Here is a 25593-nt window from a genome sequence, read left to right as displayed (position 1 = left end):
TTAAAACTCGTATCCATTCTGTGAGTTGAGCACGGCTGGAATCACCACCTGCATTTACAGATGAAGAAATCGAGGACCAGACAGGCTGGGCGTTGCCCGTTGAAGTCCTAAAGCCACATCTGGAGTGCAGGGCTCCTAATACCTCAGCCAGTTCTCTTTCTCCACTCCGTGTGGCCATCCTCATGTTCAGTTACAGCTAATGGAAGGGGAGGTCTGATGCCACTGGGGCTTTGGGGGGAAGGATTACAGTGGTAGAAGTGGGAACTCTGTGCTGGCACTAAGGGAGTGGCTCTATGGAAGTGATTTCATGTAACTATCACAACAGCCTTATGAGATGGGAATTGTTATTTAATTAATTTATTTATGGCTGAGCACAGCACATGGCTTGCAGGATCCTAGTTTCCCTACCAGGGATTGAACCTGGGCCACCACAGTGAATGCGCTGAGTCCTAACCACTGGACCAGGGAATTCCGCAGTGCCCCACTCCCCCTTTTTTTAGACTTAAGGAAATATAGGTTCAGAAATATCAAGTAACTTGTCCAAGGTCAGAACTGGAATTCAAACTAGATCTGTTGTACTTTGAAGTTCACATTTTTTCCACTGCATCATGGTTACTCGAGGTGATTTTGGAAAGAGATGAGCAAAGTGATAACATCGAAGTTTCTGAGACTCTTCAGCAAATTACAGTTCCTCTGGCATGGGGTGGGAATCGAAGGGTGCAAATTGTGCGTCTCCAGGCCTCAGGGGCACTTTGGGATTTCCTCCCTGTGGGATGAACACACTGGATTTTATTTGGCTCCCCCATTCCCCGCTCCAGCGATAGAAAGAGTAAACAGTCCTCATTAGCTGGGGTAGCTGGGCTTCCTTGCAAATTTAGGCACAAACCAACCAATCAAGTTTAAGTGGGACAGAGGAGGGGAAGGGTTTGAGGGGAAAGGAAATTACCCATAATTCTCTGAGGTGGATTACGTCACACCTGCAACCAGCCTGGGGAATTTCAGTGCCTGTGAGGGTGGCCCAGCCTCTCCGCTCAACTTTCTCCCCTTCCCTCCATCTGCTTCAGTCCCCACCCCCAGGACCCATCTCCAACTCTGCTGTTACCAAGAGCAACTCTACCTCAGATATCTTAAACGGCTTTCTTATCGTCTCCTTCCCACTCCCATTTTAATACTTACAGAAACCTCCAGAGCCTGGGGTCTGGGCCCTGACCTGTCTGTTACACTTCATTCTGTTTGTCAGTGTGTATTAACAGTCAGGGCTTTTCCAGTGGCAAATGGTAGGTACCCATTTTACACTTGCTCAGAGAGAAAGAGTTTTGCTGGCTTTTTAACTGGGAAGGACAGGGGTACGATATCTAGGGTCAGAGGAGCTTGTCAGACTCAGGGTCCCTGTACAACTGTTCAGCTTGTATACTGCACAAGGGCACCACATCTAAGGGGGACCATTCCCATGGCATTGTATGTGAAATACATGCCATTCACATACAATGTGAATGAGGTCAGAGCTCACCTACCACATGAGGTAGGTGGGACAGTTTCAGCTGAGTCCTGGAGCAGTGAGGGAGAATCCCCTCTTTAATAAAGCCACGTTGGCATACGAAGCCCTAAACAGGCTCAGGAGATATGTTCACACAGGTGCAACTGTGCATGTCCCAACCACTTCCTGCCTCCCCTAAGACTGCTTCTCTCACCTGCGGCTCTCAGAGACACGTTCCTGTCCCCCTGCCTTCCAACTCCAGCCTTCCTCAGAGGGCAGGATGGCCACTGGGGCTAGAACGTTCCTTCAGGGTTACTGAACATGGCAGAGGGCATAGCCGCCTCTGTTTCTATTTCCAGGGCCCATGATTTAGGGTTGTTCAGGTTGTACTCTGATATATATGTATATATGGGATATATATGGAATATATAATGATATATATGTGTATATAGATGGATGTGTGTGTGTGTGTGTATACACACACACACACACACACACACTCACACATACATATATTTTTTCTTTTTTTTTTGCCGAGTGCTGTGCAGCATGCAGGATCTTAGTTCCGTGACCAGGGATTGAACCTGGGCTCACAGCAGTGAAAGCGCTGAGTCCTAACCACTGGACTGCCAGGGAATTCCCTGTACCCTGATATATTAACACAGAGCTTTTTTAACTTGAGGCAAAGGTGCTTTTCCGTAATTCACACAAAGGTGTTATATAGGCTGGGATGACCCTAGCCAGCGTTTTCATTTCTATAAGGAGGCCTAACAGGCTTTAAGTAGGGGTATGACCCATTCATAGAGTTCCAAATTGCAACAGGTGTCACTGATTTCTGTATGCCCACCTTCAGACTATCAGGTTCCAGAGTGGTCTTTCTAATGTACAAATCCAATGATATTGCATGAATGAATGAATGAATCAAAAGAGTTATTCAGGAGCAAAGAGAAAGGTTGTCAAGCTGCACTGAGGATCCAGCTGAGATGAGAAATCATGAATTTGCAGAGCCGCCAGCTTGCACTGCTGTGTCATGTTCTCCAGCAACAGACCAGCAGAAAAGACAGATGTGTAAGATGGAGACAGAGTCAGAATTTTGCCATGTCAGACTCGAGGGTGAAGGGTGCTGGTGAGAGAGTAATTCTGATGACTCACCACAGTGGTGAAGGTTGCGTAAGAAGGAGCATAGCACAGTGCTTTCATCTCTCAGCTCTGCTCTGTCATTCCCCACTGTTGTAGAGAGGGCTCCTCTGTGTGGTGAAGATGGTTGTGGTGAGCCCTAGAGTTTCATCCTTCCAGTATAATTCTACAGGCAAAAGGCTGGCTTCCAGCTAGTCCCAGTTGCAGTGTTGGGAAGAGCACTAATTGGCCTGCTGTGGGTCACATGACCATCTTGGGGCCTATCGTGGTCGTGGGAGAGGAGTGGAGTACTCTGATTGGCCAGCCCTGGATCACATGTCAGGAAAGTGGGTGCATCTTACTAGAAGACCAGGGGTGGGGTGGGGTGGGGTGGGGTGGGGACGGGACGACACACACTCACCAGTGAGTAAAATTGGTAACTGTCATACCCATCTTCCCATCTTCTCATCATTCAACAAAAATGTACTGAGCACCCACCATGTACCAGGCACTGTGCTATGCTCCTTTTTTTTTTTTTTTTTTTTTTTGCAGTAACGTCTCAACTTTTATTGGCCTCCTGCTTCTGCTAACTCGATGCCTCAGAACTTTGGTGCCTGAGGTCTCAGATACCACTTTGCCGTCTACAAGCCTGAGGGTGGTGGTCTTCTGGATGGTTTGCATGGAGTTGCTGCTGTCCACGGTGTCACCAAGACTGAAGTCCTCCCCATCTTCCAGCAGGCTGTGATAGGTGTTGAACTCAGCCTCCAGCTTGACCTTGACGTTCAGCAGGGCCTCGTACTCCTAGGTCTGGCGTTGCCCCTCTGCTCAGGTCTGGGCCAGCTCCGACTCCAGGTGCAGGAGGACCCCACTGAGCTGTTTCATCTGCATGGCATAGCGGGCCTCCACTTCCCTCAGGCTGTTCTCCAAGCTGGCCTTCAGATTTCTCATGGAGTCCAGGTCGATCTCCAGGGACTGGACGGTGCGTCTCAGCTCCGTGAGTGTCATCTCAGCAGCTCCTATCTCAGCGGTCTGCGAGGTGACCACTGTGGTGCTCTCCTCAGTCTGCTGGGACCAGTACTTGCCCAGCTCCTCTCGGTTCTTCTGAGCCAGCTTGTCATACTGGGCCCGGATGTCTACCATGATCTTGCTGAGGTCCTGAGGTTTGGGGGCATCCAACTCCACGGTCAACCCGGAGTTGGCAGTCTGGTTTTGCAGACCCTTTACTTCCTCCTCGTGGTTCTTCTTCATGAAGAGCAGCTCCTCCCTCCTTGAGAGCCTCGGTCTCAGGCTCTAGCTGCAGCCAGGTGACACTGGTGTCATCAGTGACCTTGTGGAGCCTGTGGATGTCACTCTCCACAGACTTGCACATGGCCAGCTCCATCTCATACTTGACTCTAAAGTCATCAGCAGTAAGACAGGCATTGTCCACAGAACTTGCAAAAATCTGAGCCCTGAGGTCCTCGATGGTCTTCAAGTAATGCCCCCAGTCTCTGACCTAGGGTCTCTTCTTCTCCAGGTGTTCCCGGATTTTGCACTCCAGTCTCCTATTATCGGCCTCCAGCTCTTCACCCTCTCCAGGTAAGAGGCCAGGCGGTCATTCAGGTCTTGCATGGTCTCCTTTTCGCCCTGGATGCCCCCTATACCCACCAGACCCCTGGCCATCCCGGTGCCCATGTTCCTGGATCCCCAGCTGCCCTGGACGCTGGTGGAGTGGGACACAAAGATCCGGGAGCCCGAGCCCCCGGCGCCTGCATAGACGCTGGCAGCGCTGGTGACCAGTCGGACCCGGTGGCCCGGTGATGCGCGGAGCCCAGGGACTGGTAGTTGGAGAAGGTGGACTGGGCACTGAAGCTCATGTTGTTTGTCCCGTGAGGAAAGAGCAAGGCCAGGACTCAGGTGCTGGGCCGTCGCTATGCTCCTTCTTACCCAACCTTCACCACTGTGGTGAGTTATCAAAATTGGTCTCTCACCAGCACTCTTCACTCTCGAGTCTGACATGGCAAAATTCTGACTGTCTCCATCATGGAGAACATGACACAGCAGTGCAAGTTGGCGGCTCTGCAAATTCATGATTTCTCATCTCCGCGGGATCCTCAGTGCAGCTTGACAACCTTTCTCTTTGTTCCTGAGTAACTCTTTTGATTCACTCATGCAATATCATTGGATTTGTGCATTAGAAAGATCACTCTGGAACCTGATAGTCTGAAGGTGGGCATACAGAAATCAATGGCACCTATTGCAATTTGGAACTCTGTAAATGGGTCCTACCCCTATTTAAAGCCTGTTGGGCCTCCTTATAGCCTATAGAATAAAGTCTAACCTGTTTATTAGTTTGGCATACAGAGCCTGGCCCCTCCCTCACTAACGGCCTTAGCTCCCTGCCCTCCTACCTTCCTACTTTCTGACCTATGAACTCTCAGCTCGTTTCCTTAACTCACCCATGCTGGTCATGCTTCTGGGCCTTTGCTTACACTGTTGTTCCTGCCCGAGTGCTCTTCTCACTTTCTTCCATGAGTAAGTTCTTGTTCATACTTAAAGACTCAGCCCAAGTGTCATTTCTTTCACGTAGCCCAAGCCCTTTTCGTGATGAGGTGTCCCTCCACCAGGCTCCCATGGCACCCTGGGTATGTCTCTCTGATACTATATCTTATTGATATTATCTGTCTATTTCCCCCACCGGTTGGTCTGTTCTGGGAAGACAAGGGCTGTGTCTTGTTCATCTGTTCATCTCTGGCCCTGGCACATCGAGGGGAATTGATCTGATCTGAACTGACCTATGATCCACTAAGCTTTTCTAGCCATCTCTCTCTGGAAGAGACAATCCCCCACCATTTCTCTTTCATGCCCCTAAGAGCTGCAGCCCTCACTCCAAGAGGGGAAAGTACATTTCACTCCCACTGGTGTTGCACAGTGCTTCCTGCACAAGCCACAGAGCACATGTCCTGCAGAGGTAGCAGGCAAACCACTCCTTCGCTTCTTGGTCCTCACTCCTCATTATAGCTCCTAATGTACAATCTGAGAGGTAGACATCACCCAGCGTTGAGATTCACGCCTCTCCTCCAATGTCGCTGACCCCTTCAAATATGAGGGACTCTTCTATTAGGATAAATGATTTGCCAAGATGCTACTTGTTCCTGATGTAAAACTGGCTCCTGGCCAACAGTTGCCCAAACATGTTCACTAGGTCCGAACCCGCAAGTGGGTGTGGCTTTGCTTTGCTAAGCAAGGGTCACTCTTTCACGGGAAGTTGGTTGATTTTTGAAATTCAGGAGTGGTCTGCTTCCTTTGGGGATCCTTGGTTGATGAGTACTGTGCCCCACCAAGTGGTCCAGAGAGAGTCTCTGACCTGATGGAATTGTTCTTGAACCTGGGCCACCAGGTCCTGTGAGAAGAGAGGGAGAGAGAAGGCCTGGACCTCCGTGGACCCTTGAGCCACAGGATGGCTAGTGATTGTTTTGTGCCCAGAGAGAAGGGAGGCCATTCCTGACACAGGAGTTTGCATTAAGCATCCCTCATATAGTTCTGCTGAATAGTCTAGAAAAAAAGAAATGAATTTCCAAGCACAGTTCAATGTTCTCATTAGGAGGGTGAAACAGGACAGCACTGCAAGGCCCAAGCCTGGCAGGCTTGGGCTTAGCACCTGAGCTGCTCCAGAGCAGAGGGAAAGTGAGGAGCAGCCACAGACAGTGGCATGGCTGGGAGGAGCGAGCAGGGCGTTTGGAGGCTGGAGACTGGGAGCCAGACCCAGCCTTGACGCTAATTACTTGGGAGGCCCAGGCAGGTCAGTTAATACGGGCTTGCCTCGCTTTCCTCACTGTATGGTGGGAACACATATGTGGCCGCGCTCCCTACCTGAGACACCTGCTTAAGTTTACTCGATCACCGTGTGTTAGGCCAGAGTCCGTCAATACTGCGTGCTTATATCCAGCTATGATGGTTAATTTTATGTGTCAACTTGACTAGGCTATGATGCTGACTTGTTTGGTCAAACCCTAATCTAGATGTTGCTGTGAAGGTTTCTATGATTTATTCCGTTGACTTTAAGTCAAGGTGATTACGCTCCACAATGTGGGTGGGCCTCATCCACTCAGTTAAATGTGTTAAGAGCAAAAGACTGAGATTTTCTGAAAGAAGCAGTTCTGTTTCAAGATTGAAACATAGAAATCCTGCTTGAGTTTCCAGCCCACTGGCCTGCTCTGCTGAGTTCAGACTTGCCAATGGTGTGAGCCAATCCCTTAAAATCAATCTCTCTTTCTCTCTGGGTCTCTCTGTCTTTGTCTCTTTCTCTCTCTCCTTCCCCTATCTATTCTGTTTTTCTTGGGAACCCTGACTACTACATCTACCAGTTGGGGTCCCAGGCATCATTTACTAATCTGTGACCCTGGACACATCCTTTAACCTCCCTGATCCTCAATTTCTTGATCTGTAAAATAGAGATTAAGAAATATGTATTTAAAATATCTCCATCTTGGGGCTTCCCTGGTGGCGCAGTGGTTGAGAGTCCGCCTGCCGATGCAGGGGACACGGGTTCGTGCCCCGGTCCGGGAAGATCCCACATGCCGTGGAGCGGCTGGGCCTGTGAGCCATGGCCTCTGAGCCTGCGCGTCCGGAGCCTGTGCTTCGCAACGGGAGAGGCCACAACAGTGAGAGGCCCGTGTACTGCAAAAAAAAAAAATCTCTATCTCTCCCCTTTGCACACAGCTCTTCTGCCTGCTTCCCTGTGCCCATGAAGGAGTGTTTGGGGGCTGAGGCATCAGAGAGGGCACAAACTGCTTATCATCTTACACTGTTCAGGCCTGCCCCAAACTGCCCTGCCACGCCCTGTCAGCCCTGTTCTTTTCTCCTGATGGTCCTTCCAGCCCATCCAGTGTCTATGCTCTGGTGAAATGTGTAGAATGACTTTCCAGTACCAGCCCCCAACTGGGACCAGAAAAATCAGGCAGCCCTCTCCCCACTGCCCAAAGCTGCTTCTAACCAGGGCTTCTCCTTCTGGTTCAATAGCGTCTCCGCCTTTGAAGTCCATATATTTGGACATTACCAGCCTCCTCTATTCTTAGGGACGTCATCCTCTTCCCTTCAGACGCCCTCCCATGTTACTTGAGTGGTATGCCATCTGCCCAGACGTTTGTCTTCAACTCTCTCCTGTACTGTTGTCTTTGTCGACCTTAGGTGATGATCCATCCAAACACAATACCCATAGGAAGATGCATAAAACATAAACACACAATTTGACAAATAACAAACACAAACGTACAAATTAACAAATAGTGATAAAGCCAACACCTCTGTTACCATCATCCAGGTCGAGAAATTAAATACTGCCAGACGCTCAGAGGTCCCTTTCAGGTCACAACCCCCTCCCTCTCATATAAGTATCCATGATCCTGATCTGTATGGTAACTATTTTCTTGCTTTTCTTTGTGGCTTTAAGGCCTATCTGTACACTTCTAAATCCTATAGTGTCATTGTGCCTGTTTTATATAAATGGAATTATATTCCTATGGTTTTTATTTATGATTTTTCTATATGTGATTTGTATATATGTATGTGTATTTGTGTCGCTTCTTTAGCTCAATGTCATGTTTGTAATAATCATTCACAGGGTTGCAGGTAGCCATAGTTCATTCATTTTCAATGCTGTATAGTTTTCTCCTACATCAGGGGTTGGCAAACTATGGCCCATGGGCCATGTTTTTGTTTGGCCCATGAGCTAAGAATGCTTTTTATATTTATAAAGTTGGGGAAGAAAAAACAACTAAGATTTTGAGACAGAGACCCGCAAAGCCTAAAGTATTTATTCTCTGGCCCTTCACAGGAAACGTTTCCTGAGCCCACCTGTATATGAATATACCATCATTTACTTTTCTGTTACATTCTTGAGGGGTATTTGAGTGGTCTACAGTGTTTTGGCTCCTGACAAACGCTGCTATGAATATTCTTGTACATGTTTTCTGGTACAGATGTACATATGTTTCTCTAAGGAAGGTATCTAAGAGTGAAAATATACACACATTCAAATTTAGTAGATAACTCCAGTGTTCCAAAGTGGTTGTACCAATTATATTCCCGACAGCAGTGTCTGAGAATTCCAGTAGCTCTACATCCCCAACACTTAATAATACCAGCTTAAAAATTTTTTACCTATTTGGTGGGTCTGTAGTGTTGTATCATTATCATTGTAATCTAGTATTTCTCTATAAATGAAGTTTATTGGACATATATTTTTTTTCCTTTTTTTGGCGAAATACTGATTCCATTCCAATATATTTCCTATTTTTCTATGGGATTGTCTGTTTTTTCTCACTGATTTGAAGGAGTACTTTATATATATATATATATTTTTTTTTTTTAAATAAATTTACTTATTTTTGGCTGCATTGGGTCTTCGTTGCTGCTCAACGGGCTTTCTCTAGTTGCGGCGAGTGGGGGCTACTCTTTGTTGCAGTGCGCGGGCTTCTCATTGCGGTGGCCTCTCCTGTTGAGGAGCACAGGCTCTAGGCGCACAGGCTCAGTAGTTGCGGCGCACGGGCTTAGTTGCTCTGTGGCATGTGGGATCTTCCAGGACCAGGGCTCCAACCCGTGTTCCCTGCATTGGCAGGTGGATTCTTAACCACTGCACCACCAGGGAAGTCCCTACTTTATATGTTTTGGATACAAATCGTTTCATCAGTTATGTATGTCGTGATTATGTGGCTTGCCTTTTCACTCTCTTAATGGTATCTTTTGATGAACAGAACTTCTTAACTTTAATGTAGTCAAACTTTATCAGTGTTTTCTTTAACAATTAGTACATCTTATAATTGTTTAAGAACGCTTTCTTCTCTAAAGTCATGGAGATATTCTCCCATTTTATCTTCTGAAAGCTTTATAATTTTGCCTTTTACCTTAAGGACTTGGATACATCTGGAGTTGATTTCTGTTTAACTTATACGGGTAGCTAATTGTCCCAGTGGCACTCACTAAAAAACTGTCCTTTGCCTGCCTCTATCAGGTATCAAGTGCTTATATAATACAAAGTTCTTCTGGACTTTATTGTATGGGTCTGTTTGTTGACCCATGTACCAATCCATACTGTTTTAAATATTATAGCTTCATGACAAATCTTGATATTTGGTAGTACGAGTCCTCCATTTTTCTCCTTCTGGTTCTTCTCCTCCTCCTCCCACCCCCCCATCCTCCTTCCTCTTCTTCTTGTAGCACATCTTGGCTGTTCCTTTCCCTTTGCATCTTCACATAAGATGGGAATTAACTTGTCAAATGTTACTAAAAAACCTGTTGGAATTTTAACTGGAATTGCATTGACTCTAGAATTGATTTGAAAGAATTGACATCTTGTAATATAGAGTCTTCCAGTCCATGAACATGGTCTATCTCTTAATTTAATTCAGTTATCTTTAACGTCTCTCAATAAGTTTGGTAATTTTCTTTGTTAAAATCTTGCACAACTTTTGGTTTATTTATTCCTATGTACTTCATATTTTTTGATGTGCTTATAAAAGGTAGAATCTGTCTGCCATAGATACAGATAATTTTTCTATGTAGTTTCGATTTTTTGTGAAATGAAAAATGAATGAATGAAAAGATGTTCATGGCATTCACCTCACCTTTTCCTCATTTACCGGGGTCAGTGATGGCTCATCAGTGAGAAAGGGATGTGTTTTTCCTTTATGGAAGGTACCCTTCTATGGACTTACAACAGTAATAACCAAAATTTGATCAGCACTTTGAAATGTGTTTCCTACCTTATTATCTTTTAATATTTATTTATTTATTATTTATTTTATTTTTGACTGCACTGGGTCTTAGTTGTGGCATGCGGGATTTTCGTTGCAGCACAAAGGATCTTAGTTGTGGCATGTGGGCTTTTAAGTGTGGCATGCGGACTCTTAGTTGCAGCATGCATGTGGGATCTAGTTCCCTGACCAGGGATCGAACCTGGGCCCCCGCATTGGGAGCGCAGTCTTACCCACTGGACCACCAGGGAAGTCCCCCTACCTTATTATCTTATTTAATGCTTGTAACCATCCTGAAAGGTAAATATTTTAATTTTCATTTCTCTAGTGAGGATGCAAGCTCGGAAACATAAAAAACTTGCTCAAGTTCATCTGGCTTTATTTAGCTCAACTTCAGGACTGTTTACTTCAGTCTGGTTCTCTTTCCCCTACCCCCCTGTTGACACCTTTGAAGATATGGTGTTTTGTAGTATCTGGTCGGAGTAAAATTTGGGAAGCTAGAGATGAGAGTAGGCTCAGAAAAACAAACAAACAAACAAACAGCTTACATAGATGGACTAGACTTTCTATTTTCTATTTAACAGTGGATACTATGTTCTCTTCTATGAGGAACCATAATTCAGTCAACAGATCTTAATTCTTACATTTGAATTCATATATACTTTCAATTACTAAATTAGTATAAGTTCTAATAAACAATTAAATTTTTTCTTATTAATTTGGAAGAAACTTGAGGGTATCTCTGTATTTCTGGACTGTTACAGAGTTTTAGGGAATAAATATTGCTGAATGAATGCATTTTTCTCCTGTTCTTATAATCTAGAACCCTTTCGCCTGGAAGCTAAATATGTAATATCTTGAAGACCCACCAGGTGGCGTTCCAAGACTGCCTAGTGTCAGTCGTACTTGCTGAGAAAGAATTCTGGACACGGAGACAAGGATGTGATTTTTGGTTTGAAAGGAGAATGGAGAGAAAGAAGAGAAAACACCTTTGGTCTTGGCATCCTTTGCATTCACAGTTGAGCCATAGTCTGACACCTCCTGTGGTTTTATTTAGGCTTCTTTTTTTTTTTTTTTTTAATATTTAGGCATTTTTGACTCCCTCATACTTGATGCATTTTCTAGCTCCTCCAAGTCAGGGCTCTCCGATTTTTCTTTGTACTCAGTGAGCAGGTCCAGCACACAGTAGGAACCTGACAAATTTTTTTTTAACATCTTTATTGGAGTATAATTGCTTTACAATGGTGTGTTAGTTTCTGCTTTATAACAAAGTGAATCAGTTATATATATACATATGTCCCCATACCTCTTCCCTCTTGCGTCTCCCTCCCTATCCCACCCTTCTAGGTGGTCACAAATCACCGAGCTGATCTCCCTGGGCTATGCGGCTGCTTCCCACTAGGTATCCATTTTACATTTGGTAGTGTATATATATGTCCATGCCACTCTCTCACTTTGTCACAGCTTACCCTTCCCCCTCCCCATATCCTCAAGTCCATTCTCTAGTAGGTCTGTGTCTTTATTCCCGGAGCCTGACAAATTCTTGATCTGAGATGACTAGCTCTGTCTGCAAGTCTGAACCCCTATAACTCTTCCCTGAATTAGGCTTCATCCCCCTCTGTTCCCTCTCTGGGCTGCTGGCATCTGCTGCCCTGGTATCACGGTTGGATCCTCTGGGCCACCCTTCTGTTCAGCAATCCCTTCATGAGTCTCTGGTGGACAGTTAGTCCTATTCCCCACAGTAACTGTTTCAGATCTTCGGTTTTGTCCTCAATCCTTCCTCCTGTTCCTTACCACCCCTCCTTTCAGGAGATAACCCCTCGCCCCCCATCCCCTCCAATTCACAGATAAAGAAAAAGACATCTTGTGGAGATTCACTCAACTTCCTAACTCTGCACCTTTGAATCTGCTCATCACTCATATTCCCATCTATCCTCCCTCTGCTCTCCTCCCGTGATGCTAGAAGAGTTATCTTTTCTTTCGGCCAAGGTGATTCTGTCCACCCACACTTTCATTCTTTCCTTTGTTCATTTATTTACTCATTCTTCAAAAAAATTTTAATTATTACTACATGCTGGGCTCTGGGAATGCAATAGTGAGTAAAACCAGCAAGGTCCAGTAGGAGAGACAGCTGTTAAATGAATAACCCACCCTCTCTTTGAGGTAGGGTCAACATTTTCATGCTACACTGAGATGTGCTAAGAAAACATGGCTTTTTAGTTCCTATAACTGATATCTCCTCCTCACCAGCTAGTTGTGGTAACTCAAGTTTAGACTAAGGAATCAGACCAAACATACCTGGGCAGGCAATGCCCTCTGATATAGCCACCTGTACCTGCTAGGGATGGGCCCTGCTTGACCCTAAAAGAAGGGCTTTGCTGGGCACAGTGGCAGGAAGGCCCACCAAAAGCCTGGTGATTCTGGTTTCTCGTGTTACACTGTCATTCTTTTTGTGGTTTGGCTTCCCCCATCGGCTGTGTGAGGGGAGCAGAGGGGAGGTCTGGGTGAGGGCAGAGTAGATGTGTGATACCCATGAATTTTGGGAACAATGGAAGTGGAGCCCAGTAGGTTTTCAGGCCAGGTTCTTGCCCCAGTTATTAAATCCCAGGTGTTACAACATGAGGATTAGAGTTAAGAGGGAAGCCAAGCGAGTCAGTGACTGAGGGTACTCAAGTGTGAGGAGGTTGTGAGCAGACAGTGGGAAGACAAGGGCTGGCTGAAGGGCTTGAGCTGAGGAGTCAGGATCTGCTTCACAGCTCCCTCGTAACCTGTCATCCACATTTGCAACTCCACCATTAGCTACTTCTGTTTCAGCATTTCATCCTGTGTGAAAAGGGAAATGGAGTATGGGGGAAGAACTGCTCTCAGCTCTTATATTCTTTTTTTTTTTGGCCATGCCTTGCAACATGTGGGATCTTAGTTCCCCAACCAGGGATCAAACCCGTGCCCCTTGAAGTGGAAGCATGGAGTCTTAACCACTGGATAGCCAGGGAAGTCCCAGCTCTTGTATTCTTACCATCAGATTCAAATAATGTTTGCTGAGCACTTTTGAGATGCCAGAGACCATGCCTGCTTTCACATCCTGCTGTAGACTGAGTGCATGTGTCCCCTCCAAATTCCTATGTTAAATCCTGACCCCCAATGGGATGGTATTAGGAGGTGGGTGATGAGGTCATGAGAGTGGGCCCTCACAAATGGGATTAGTGCCCTTATAAAAGAGACCCCAGAGAGTCCCCTTGCCCCCTTCCGCCATGTGCGGACATAGAGAGAAGGCAGCTGTCTATGAACCAGGAAGGGGGCTCTCACCAGACACAGAATATGTGATGCCTTGATCTTGGACTTAACCAGCCTCCAGAACTGTGATAAATAAATGTTTGTTGTTTAAGCCAGCCTATGGTACTTCTTTTATAGCAGCCCAAACAGACTAAAACATACATTTAAAAAAATTTTAATTCCTACAACAACACCATGAAGGTGGCATCATTATTTTGGGGATGAGGAGATTGTGGTTCAGAGAGGTTACCCCAATCACACAGCTGGAAAATGGTGTCCAGGCTCTGGCTCTGAGTCCAGTGTTCTTTCTCTTGCATCACATTGTTTTCACAGCAAGAATGTGTCAAGTTGTATATATAGAAAGGAAGTCCCAGAATATGGGGCCAAGATGAGGTAGAAATACCCCAGTGAGAGACAAGGTAATAAAACCTGACACACAGTGATGAGTGCGGCTCCTCCAGCCTCTTTCCCTGAACACCTCTCAACATGCAACAGCAGTCACAGGAGACAGGCAGTTCTCAAGTCTGGACAGTGCGGCCATTAAGGGAGGCATTCAGAGCTGGGTGTGACCCCAGAAAGGCTTCATGGGAGGGAGGAGGAAGAGTGAAATGGGCGGCTGTGGGAAGGCATGAAAACCACAGCAGGCTGACGCCACTGTTTTATCCGCTGCCGGCCCCATTCATGCCCCCTCCATGACTCAGAAAGTCCTCTCCACTGAGAACTCTTATTACACCCACAGCTCCCAGGCTTATGAATTTCATGGAACTGCAAAATTTTTAAAAATTAGCTAAAATAAGGCCGACAACATTTTATTTTGCTGAGAAAGAACAAAAATCAGCAAAGCAATAAACCCTAACCAAAATCCACTCTTTCTAGCATGGCATTAAAAAATTTAACACCAAGGTGGGAAGGATTAATCACAAAATAGCCTTATACATTGAATGCATTTGGCTGAATGAACATTAATACAACGTCCTATTTTTCTCGTTTTATTGTGGATTGGTGGAGATGCCTGTGGACAGATGTTTGGGAGTCTCTGCATTAGACATCTCCCCATAGAAAAATCACTGAGTCCCACTCTTAACTGCTCATCCAATCCATTCATTTGATTGTAAATGATGCGCTTAAACATGGATATGAGAGATACTTAGGCTAAAAAGGATCTTTCCAAAGTGTGTGCCATTAAAGGCAAGTCCTTTCTGGGGTAACATCTGAAATCCTCGTGGAAAGTAGTGGAGACAAGTGTCACATTTCTCAGATGATGAACACCATCCATTCTGCTCCCAGACCCAGGTCTAGAATATGAAAGATTCCAGGACAGATTTAAGGAAAAGAATGCTCAACCCAAAGTGATAATGTAATTGAAGCTAACTTAATGGGGACCAAAACCCAGGGTCTGGACTTCTGACTGAAGGAGGCAGGTTGAACACACCCATTCATATCTGCTCCCTCTTGAAATCTCTCTAAATTAAGAATGGGAAGAGGACTTTAAAAAAAAAAGACACACACTCTTAAGGATTAATAGAAGAGAAAAGAGATGATAGAAACAAAGCTTTGGAAGATGGAAAGGAATGGAGCTAATTCTGGGTCAGCAGAAGAGAAATTCTGGGGAAGAGCCAGGCACCCATTTAATGCCACAAGACCCTCCACAGACTCAGACATCCGTGGCACCAAGTCCTTCTGGAAAGAGGGGTAAAGGTGAGGCTAAACATTGGAGGATTGGCTACAAGTCTGTTTAAGTAGGTGTTAGACTCCAGATGCCCTCCTCCACCCACAAAGTGAGGCAGAAGATAGGAGATTTATGCTCTGAAGAGGCCAAAGGAGAGAGTCCTCCAAAGACATGGTAGTGGCAGGGCTACCATGTAGAAATTGGGGGGCATAAACATAGTATTAAAACAACTACAACCCAATGTCTGTCAAAAGTATGTGTACATATGTCGACTATGAGAGAGATTATTTGAAATTGGGAAGGATTGAGAACATTCTAGTTTTACTGTTTTTTCTATAAATGGGCCATCCTAAGACTGTATAAAGAGTTTTTAGTTCTTTTTCTGTTTTAAAGCGTTGCATTTTCCCAGTTTCCCAATGTTTTCTATCACCTTCTATTGTTTCATTCCAGGGTCTCTTTACCTTATGGCCCTAAGGTGTTCTATCTGGAATATTACAAGGCCTCAGATACCCGTAGTCATTGGGGAATGAGCCTGTTGAAGTCTCTCATCATCTCATACCTCTTCAGACACAGGTTCTCAGTGTAGCAGGAACGATACTGCTAATAATAATTTCCAGACTTCGCCACAGTTTGGGTTCTGCATGTGACCGAGATGTGCTTTCTGAGACTTGGATGACAGAAGTGAGGAATGTAGGTGGTGGCCGTGTGGAGACTGGATCTTCCTGGATGCTGTGGTGGAGCATCTATTCTCTGGTCCCTGCTCCATAGACGGGAAGTGCAGACAGCAGCAGCGGTGGGGTTTCTACTAGAATAGTCTCATGGTGTGGTTGTGTGTATCTCTTGGATGACTTGTCCTGAATTTGTAGCAGTCAAGCCTAGTTCTGTGTCTCCCAGAAATAACTCTGTAAGTCATTCCGTAACAAATCCCTTTCCACTTAAACTAGCTGGAGGGGAGGAACTCTGAGGGCCATCTCTCTCTCTCTCTCTCTCTCTCTCTCTCTCTCTCATGTTCTTGAATCTCTCACTCTGGGCAAAGCCAGCTGCCATGCTGAGAGCTACTCTGTGGAGCAACCCACATGGCAAGGAACTCAAGTCTCCAGCCAATAGCCAGTGAGGAACTGAGGTTTGCCAACAGCCATGAGAATGAGCTTGGAAGCAGAATCTTTGGTTCCAGCCAGTCCTAGGGGTGACAGTAGCCCTGGCTTTCACTTTAACTAGCTTCTTGTGAGAGACCCTAAGCTGCTTCCGGATTCCTGACAATCAGAAAGTGTGTGAGATAATAAATTTTTATTGTTTAATGTGTTAAGTTTTAGAGTAATTTGTTCTAAAGCGGTAGATAACAGATGCAGATTACAGTTCCTGGAGGTGGTGTGCGGCCATAACAAAACCCTAAAATGTGGGTGTGCCTTTGGAAGCAGGCTGTGGGGTTTTTTTTTGTTTTTTTTGTTTTTTTAGAGCTGTGGTTTTCTTTATTTTTGAAGATGTTGGGGTAGGAATTTATTAATTAATGTATTTATTTTTGCTGTGTTGGGTCTTCGTTTCTGTGCGAGGGCTTTCTCTAGTTGTGGCGAGCGGGGGCCACTCTTCATTGCGGTGCGCCGGCCTCTCACTATCGCGGCCTCTCTTGTTGCGGAGCACAGGCTCCAGACGCGCAGGCTCAGTAGTTGTGGCTCACGGGCCTAGTTGCTCCGCGGGATGTGGGATCCTCCCAGACCAGGGCTCGAACCTGTGTCCCCTGCATTAGCAGGCAGATTCTCAACCACTGCGCCACCAGGGAAGCCCAGGCTGTGGGTTTTGAAGAGAATGTTAGTGAAAGCATTAGGTACACGTGGCTTGTAGAATTTTGGACTTTGAAGAGGCTGCTGCTGAGGGCTTAAAGTAAGGAAAGTCTTATTGGAAATTCAAAGAAGAAAGGAGATCTTCATTACGTAGCAGCAGAAATCATTAGGAACACTGTTGCCTGCAGCAAGGTTGAAAGTAGAAAATATGCTTAATGAAGTGATCTATTTAATGAGATTTCCAGGTAAAGAGTGGAAGGTGCCTCCCGATTTCTCCTGGCTGCTTATTGTAAAATGTGAGGGGAGAGGGAAAAATCAAGGGAAGGACTGTTAAGCAAAAAGAAGCTGGGACCTGATGGTTTGGAGGATTCTCAGCCTCTCCAGATGGCAAATGGTGCTAAAACTAAGAAATGGCTTCTAAGCAGAGATCACATCCAGGACACTGCCAGGAAAACCTGAAGATGAAGCCAAGGGCGTGACTGTAAACCTTTTGTTAAGGTCTTAGAAATATCAAAGATATTTCGCCTCACAGTACCATTTCATCAAGCAAAAGACCCTCTAGAAAGACTAAGCGTGTGCCTTACAGATCCTCTCAACCAAATAATAGGGCTTCCAGGAAGCTTAAGAATGTTGTTCCTTAGGGGTCTCAGTAGGAGGCCAAGGTAGAGGAGGGCTCATCTCAAAGAGATTTGTGAGTAAACCCCACTCCTGATACCAAATTCTGGATCTGTGTGTGTGTAAGGGGATCTGTTAGAAGAACATGATCTTATGCAATTGTGGGAGCTAGTTAAGCAGTCTCTGCGAGGATGATTATCATCCTTTTCCTTTTCATTTGATGCTGATGCTTGGGAGGCAGTTGGGACAGGCAGATGGATTTAAAGGGGAGGAAGACAAGAACAAGCTGGCACCCACAGAGTGAGCTGGAGCCCATAAGGATGGACTGAAGCCCAGGAGTACCTGTTGCCTTTGATCTTGATGGAATGGGTATCCTGCAGCAGCTGGGGCTGAAAACACACACACACCTGGCCTGGGAGTCAGAGACTCTTAAAGGAGTCCCAGGCTTGGTAGCAGTTGAAACGACTTCCTCATGCCAATGAGGTGACCTAGCAGATGAGTGAGAAGGCGTGTGAGCTGCATAATGGCTGCTGCTCCACTTCCGCCCTCCACATCTTGCACCAGAGTCTCCCTTGTGGCTCATCTGTACTGGAATCATACAGGAAAAGGAATTCTGGGAAATGTAGTTCAGCCGAGCCAAGCTGACACATTACAAAACAACTGCATGGACTTCTCATTTTGAAGAATTTCAAACTGAAGATGATTTTTAAAATGCAGTATAATGAACACCAGTATGCCTTTCATCTAGACTCATTAATTGTTTTCCTCTATTCACCTCTCAATATTTATGTATGTTGCTGAAACATTGGAAGGTAAGTTGTAGGTTTGTTGACATTTTTCCTCTAAATACTTCAGTCTGTATCTCTTAAGAACAAGGACATTCTCTTCCATAACTTACATAATTACATTCAAGAAATTTAATATTGGTACAGTAATATTATACAACATATAATCCATATTCAAAATTTCCTACTCGTTCCAATAATGACCTTTATACCTTTTTCGTGGATCAATTTTAATTAGCTAAAGCTGAATATGTTCCATGCACAAGGCACTGTTGAAGTGATTTATTCAATAAATATTCATTGATCACCTAGTATGTACTAGGATCTGTTCCACTATAGAGAACACAACCAGTAAAAAATCCCTGCTTTCATTTAGCTTATATTTTAGAGCTATCCAGGGAGTTTCAAATGATTTGTGAGACTATAGCCATCGAAAGCTATGAGGATGGGGCTGGTTGGGGGGGTAGATGAAGCTGGCTAAGGTGGGTTGGCATTTGGGCAGGAGAGGAAGCTGCAGTTTTCAACAGGTGATTGAGAATGTCTGATGCGAAGGTGACTTTAAGCAAAGGATTTGAAGAGGTGAGAGAGCAGGCCATGTGGCCAGCTGCGGCAAGAGCTTACAGGTGGAGGAAACAGAAGGGCAGATGTCCTGAGATGGGAGCAGGGCTTGCTTGAGAGATGAGTAGCCAGAAGGCTGAATGAGGGGAAGAAGGGTGGGAGGTGAGGGCAGAGAGGAGGTGGGCCGGATCAGGTAGAGCCTCATAGCCCAGTCGAGGGCTCCAGCTTGCACTGCTAGTGAGATGGGGGCTGCTGGGAGGTTTCCAGCAGAGGAGCAAAGTGGTCTGACTTCTGTTTTAGCAGGAGCCCTCTGGCTGTCCACTGAGAACAGATCGTAAAGGGGCAAGGACAAAAGGTGGGAGACCAGTTAGGAGGCTGTGACCAAAATCCAGGAAAGAGATAGTGAGTTGGCCCAGGGTGGTAACAGCAGAGGTAGTGAGAAGTGGTCAGATTCTAGAGATGATTTGCAGATAGTGTCAGCGTGAATGGTTGATCCCTTGGATGTAGGGTGTGAGGGAAAACAATGTGAAGTCCAGGGTGGTTTTAAGCTTTTGGGCTGAGAAACTGGAAAGATGGAATTGTCATTTCATGAGATGGGGAAAACTGTGAGAAAAACAGGTTTGTCTTAGATCATTTACTTCCCACAACAACTTCCGAGGTAGGAATAACTGTTACTCATGGATGAGGAAAATGAAAGAGAGAGAGATTAAGTAACTGGCTGAAGGCCACAGAGCGAGTCAGTGACAGAGTTGGGATTAAATCTAGGTCCTCTGATTCTCTTAACCACTGTGCAATGCTGCCTCTTGGATTATAGTTTCTGATAAGGAGCTCCGTAGAAATTATTCCTTCCTCCCGCTCTCCCTCCCTCCCTTCATTCCTTCCCACCTTTGTCCCCGCTTCCTTTTGCAAACATTTACATGCCAGGCACCGTGCTTGCTGGTCCTTTTGCAAGGACACAGTTTATATGGTTCTCTCTCTAAGGAAGCCTGCTTTTGAATAGATTTCTTTTATGTTGGTTGACCTTAGAGTTGCATCCTCAGGCCTCTCATTTCTCACTGTAACATCCTCTTTTGGTGATCCCATCTTCACCTGAGGATCAGTGATAGCTAATGATCCCAAGTCTCTATCCCTAGTTCAACTCTGACCTCTGGATCTGAAGCCCACCAGCTGTCTGCACTTGGGTGCTCTGAGAGTTAACATGAGCCAATGAGCTCAGCTCTCCACCCACACCTGGGCCTCCTCCTGAGCTTCCAATATACAAACTATTCCAAACATGCAGACTTGGTTGTGTTTTTACACAGCTCACCACTCTCTAATGACGCCCTTCTGTAAAATTCCTTATTTTGGATCCTACACTCACTCTTCCTTCACGCGCATTGGGTATCTTCTCTGAAGAACTCCTTGCGTCCCTTGTACTAGTGCTCTCTCATCTCTAGACCCCATCCCTCTGCCAGCTTACTCATGCTCTTCTTTTTTTTTTTTTGTACTCTTCTTTTTTTTTTTTGCGGTACCCCAGCCTCTCACTGCTGTGGCCTCTCCCATTGCGGAGCACAGGCTCCGGACGTGCAGGCTCAGCGGCCATGGCTTACTGGCCCAGCCACTCCACGGCATGTGGGATCTTCCCAGACCGGGGCACGAACCCGTGTCCCCTGCATTGGCAGGCGGCCTCTCAACCACTGCGCCACCAGGGAAGCCCAAAAGTGGCAGTTTTATGTATCATGAATAATCTGCTTAACCCAAGGCATTTCACTAAGTGTGAAGGGAGGGGAGAAAAATGCTCATCGTTGTTAATTAATTTGCACTGATTAACTTAGCAGTGGCCCAAGATTTTCCCAGACCACAGAGAAAACCCAAACATCTGTGAGCCAGCCAAGGACCCATTTCCCAAGGTGGGTAGCAAAGTGACTTATTATGGGGCAGGGCTAAGAGCCTGTTGGGTCCTGGGGTTCCTGGGATTCGGGGTCTCTGCTCCTGAGAAGGGGCCTCCTCGGTGGTTCCCACCAGGCCCCTCCAGCCTCATCGCACAGAGCACGATGTTCACTGCAGGCTGCATTGGAGAGTGGTGACCCATCTGGCCTCCCTGGAGGGCCTGTCAGAGGGACGCATCACCCTGGGCAACTGTTCTCATCCCACATGCTTCTAACCAGCTGCAGGGCCTCGGGCAGGTTACACACCCACTCTCTGCTCCTTGAGGACAACACACATCACTCAGAAGGCGGTGAGGGGACTAGGAGATAGAAGGCATTGAAACGCCATAGTGCCTGGCACATAATCGTGCTCAACACTTTTTCCTTCCCTTGCCCTCAGTGGCTGAAGAGGCCTGAATCTGCTTTTGTAAAGCGGCTGAGCAAATGCCCAGGATGTCCGACCACAGGGCTGGCTCCCAGGAGTGGCTGAGTCCCATTGCTGCTTCATCTACGTAAGCTCATGACTATGAATCACAAAGTGAGGCAGGTTCTACCTCCCGACCCAGTAACTCAGGGGGCGGGGGAGGAACATCTCCATATGCAGGTAGGAGGACCTGGGGCAGCTCCTGTAGTGGCTCTTAGATCCTCTGAAATTCCAGAATCTTCCAACCAACTGCTGTCACGCTCATGACATTAATTGAAAGGGAAGGCACAGAGGAGCGCGGGAGGGGTGAGGATCAACCATGTGTTTTTAAATTGTTTAAAATTTTTCGAATATTTAAAAATGCTTTTTGTCGTTTACCAGACTCCTAGTATTTAGAATTTTTTTCTATGCATGTAATCCGAAATGAACTCTGTATCTGTGCCTATAAAAACACATCAAGATGGCATCAGCTATATTTGTATCCCAGTCCGTCAACTGGGAGGGGATTGCTTTGTGCTTCTTTTTCTCGATCAGAACATGTCCTGGAGTATGGGGCTCGGTTCTGGATACCGCACTTGATGAGGGACAGGACAAAATCCGGGTGAGTTTGGAGATGACGCTCAGCTGGTAGAAGGAATTGCAGAGCTGAGAGCTGGAGGGAAGGAAGGCTTGGGGAAGATATGATCACTGTTTTCAAGCATCTGAGGATGAAGTGAAGGACAGATTAAACACAGGGGTCAAACTCTGAGGCTGCAGAGAGATAGCCCTTGGCCCGTTAGAATGAAGATCTTTCTAGCATCTGGCTGCCCGATGTGGCATGGATGGCCTTGGGGATAGATTCCCATCAATCAATGTCTGAGTGAATAATTGCCAAAGACTGTGATCAGAGGACCCAGGCACTGGGAAGGGGTGTTGACTTAAATCAGAAGGTCTTTTTCAAATTTCCAAAATATATGCTTTATGATTCTAGAATTTGTCTAATTTAACAATCCTTGGATAGAACATATGGCAACTTTCCAGTAACCAGAATGTTTGCTTAGTGGGAAGAGTCCTTGGCGATCGCTTCTGCTTTGTAATAAATACTACTAAATATTAGCTTAATACTTAATATTGATATTTTGTATTAAGCTACTGTACTGTGCCCTACAAAGTGGGGAAGTCGGGCCAATGCAAACTCTTTCTAGCAATCTACAATCCCCTTGACCACTTTGGTCAGTGGAGGTGGGAGCTGCTGAAATAGTTTGACCAAATTACTTGGTTTAGTGATGCTGGCAACATACCTCTGAGGGCACACAGGCCCTTGGGGGAATGCTCTGGAAACAAGTGCACCCAGCAAGCCACAGCCAGTGGAGGCCATTGGGGTTAGATGTGGACATTGGAGGACACCTCAGTCCACTGTGTGTCCAATCAGCCTTCAGGACTGAGGTGCAAGCAGTTTGTAAGTTAAGAGAAGGGTGCCACACAGGCAGTAGGGTGGTTGGAGATGTGACTGTGGAGCCAGGTTCCCTGGAAAATGACTTCATTTCTTTGCTTCTCAGTGTCCTGATCTGTAAAATGGTGACAATAATCATAGTACTTGGTTTATGGGACTGTTGTAAGGATGAGTTGTTAGGGGATGTTCCAAATGTCTTAGTGCAATTTTAAGCCATATTGTCTTCAGAATACATGCTACAAACTGAGGGAAAAAACATCATTTTAAATGAAATCGAATGCGTGTCATTAAAGCACTTTAGAAGAGTGCCTGGTATATAGCAAATGGGATTCACATTTTGAAAAACTCTGGCTTGCTGAGAAACCAACCCTGAAATATCACAAATGGAAGGCATTCACTAAATGGTTTCAAAGTGTATTGAGAAAAAGAAGAAAAACTGGGGTCCCAAGAGCTGGTTTCCTACAGCACCTGTTGGACTTGTTCTGCTCTTAAGCCAGTGGTCCCTAAACTTCAGTACCTGTCAGAATCCCCTGAAGGGCTTTTTAAAAGCAGGTTGCTGGGCACCATCCTAGAGCATCTGAAGAGCTTTTTTTCAGATGATATTAACATTTAAATCGGTAGACTTTAAGTAAAGCAGATTACCCTCCATAATGTGGGAGAGCCTCTTCTAAGCTGAAAGCCTTAATAGAAAAAGATGGATCTTTCTGAGAGAAGGGGGAATTCTGCCAGCAGATGGCCTCCAGGCTTGACCTGTAACTCTTCTTTGATCTCCAGCCTACCAGCCTACCCTGCAGATTTTGGACTTACCAAACCTCCATAATCACGTGAGCCAATTCTCTCTCTTTATGCATCCCTGTTGGTCCCATTTCTCTGGAGTACCCTGACTTAATACAAAGCTCCTTGGAATGTGGCCACGGACATCTTAGGATGCACGTGTAATCTCTTATTATGGTCAAAAATTTGAAAGCACGTTTTGTCAAAAAATGTTTTCTGAAATGCTCATTGCCTTTCTGGGCTGGAGGTGAGTAATGGGTGGCAGTGTGACGTCTACTGTCGTGTTATTTGAACTGATCTCACTTAGCATTAGTCAAAGACGGGAAGATGGTGCTGCAGGGGCCATATCCCTGGTAACAAAGGGTCAGGTACCAGTTTGATGTTTTGCCTTGGTACAATTGATATACCTTTTAATTTTCTATTTTGGGATATTTACTCAGCAATTTCAACTTCAAAGGGCCCTGCAAAAAGTAATTAACATTTCCTTACAACAGCCCTAGGAGGTAGTGAGTGTTATTCCCATTCTCTGTCTGGTAAGACTGAGGTAGTAAGATTGGGACACATCTGAAGATGCAGATGGAGACCAAACTTGGGACTCCCTGACACCTAAGTGTGTGCCTTCTGCTGGGCTTTACTTTTTTTCTAAAGAGATTCATGGTTGGGGGATCAAAATTATTCTTATTAACAATAATAGCTACCATTTATTTACAGCTATCATGTGGCAAGTGCCATATAAAATACTCTGGGGGCTTCCCTGGTGGCGCAGTGGTTGAGAGTCCGCCTGCCGATGCAGGGGACACGGGTTCGTGCCCCGGTCCGGGAAGATCCCACATGCCGCGGAGCGGCTGGGCCCGTGAGCCATGGCCGCTGAGCCTGTGCGTCCGGAGCCTGTGCTCCGCAACGGGAGAAGCCACAACAGTGACAGGACTGCGTACCGCAAAAAAAAAAAATACTCTGCATACATCATCTCATTTAGTTCTTCCAACAACTCCACGTAGCTGATGAGATTACCATCTATACCTTGCAGATGAGAAAGTAAGACTCAGGGGGATTAAGACATTTGTTCAAGGTAGGAAGTGCTGGAGTTTGAACTCGGGTCTCATTCGCTCCGAGTCTCATGCCTACATCACCAAACTAAATGCCTTGTATGGATCCTGAGAATCCACTGGAGAACAAGAGCTCTGAGGCCAGCGATTCCAAGCATTAGAGTGTTTGAACATCACTGGATTGTAACCAACACAAGGGCAAGGACCTGGGTCAGCTTGTTCACTAGTGCAGTCCAGTGCTTAGCATAGACCCTGCCTAGCTCTAGGAATGCTCACCTCGCCTGTTTCAATTCTCCTCTGGCCCATTTGCAAGTTTAACCTAAATAATCTTTTCCTAAACTCAACACCAGCTTAAAAAGGACAGGAAGGGCATTTACTGGGGGCATGGACAAAGGGGAAAGTATATGGATGTTGTCAATTGGCCAGCTTCTGTTTGCCCACCCTGGTCCTTAGATGGAAGGTTCCGATGGGCTTTCTCATGCTTCCCTTTGGACTGGATGTGGTTTATGGTATTAACGGCTTCTTCTGAACAGTGTTTTGGTTGGATGGGTTACCATACTTTATCTCCCAGGAAAGCTGGAGAAATGATATTGGGATTCAGGGTGTCATGCCAACAGGACGGGGTTATGCCCACTTACAACAGTCTGTCACAAGGAGGTAACTCTTTTTTTGTTTTTTTTTTGTTTTTTTGTTTTGTGGTACGCGGGCCTCTCACTGTTGTGGCCTCTCCCGTTGCGGAGCACAGGCTCCGGACGCGCAGGCTCAGCGGCCATGGCTCACGGGCCCAGCCGCTGCGCGGCATGTGGGATCTTCCCAGACCGGGGCACGAACCCGCGTCCCCTGCATCGGCAGGCGGACTCTCAACCACTGCGCCACCAGGGAAGCCCGGAGGTAACTCTTTTGATAGTGCTTCTCCCCAGTTTCTGTCCATTAGAGCAGAATGAGCTCTGCATTTGCCCCTCTGCCAGCTTGTTATCTTGGAATCCAGAGGCTTATCTCTCATTGC

General features: G+C 46.0%; 1 pseudogene; it reads right to left on the bottom strand.

The window, feature by feature from the left end:
• LOC132430233 (keratin, type I cytoskeletal 18 pseudogene) lies at nucleotides 1-4449 on the bottom strand (annotated as a pseudogene).
• Between the last annotated feature and the right edge of the window lie 21144 nt (nucleotides 4450-25593).

This window comes from Delphinus delphis, chromosome 8, assembly GCF_949987515.2.
Source record: "Delphinus delphis chromosome 8, mDelDel1.2, whole genome shotgun sequence".
Taxonomy (NCBI): Eukaryota; Metazoa; Chordata; class Mammalia; order Artiodactyla; family Delphinidae; genus Delphinus; species Delphinus delphis.
Note: the sequence above shows the minus strand (reverse complement) of the source record. Positions and strands in the feature narration are given on the sequence as shown.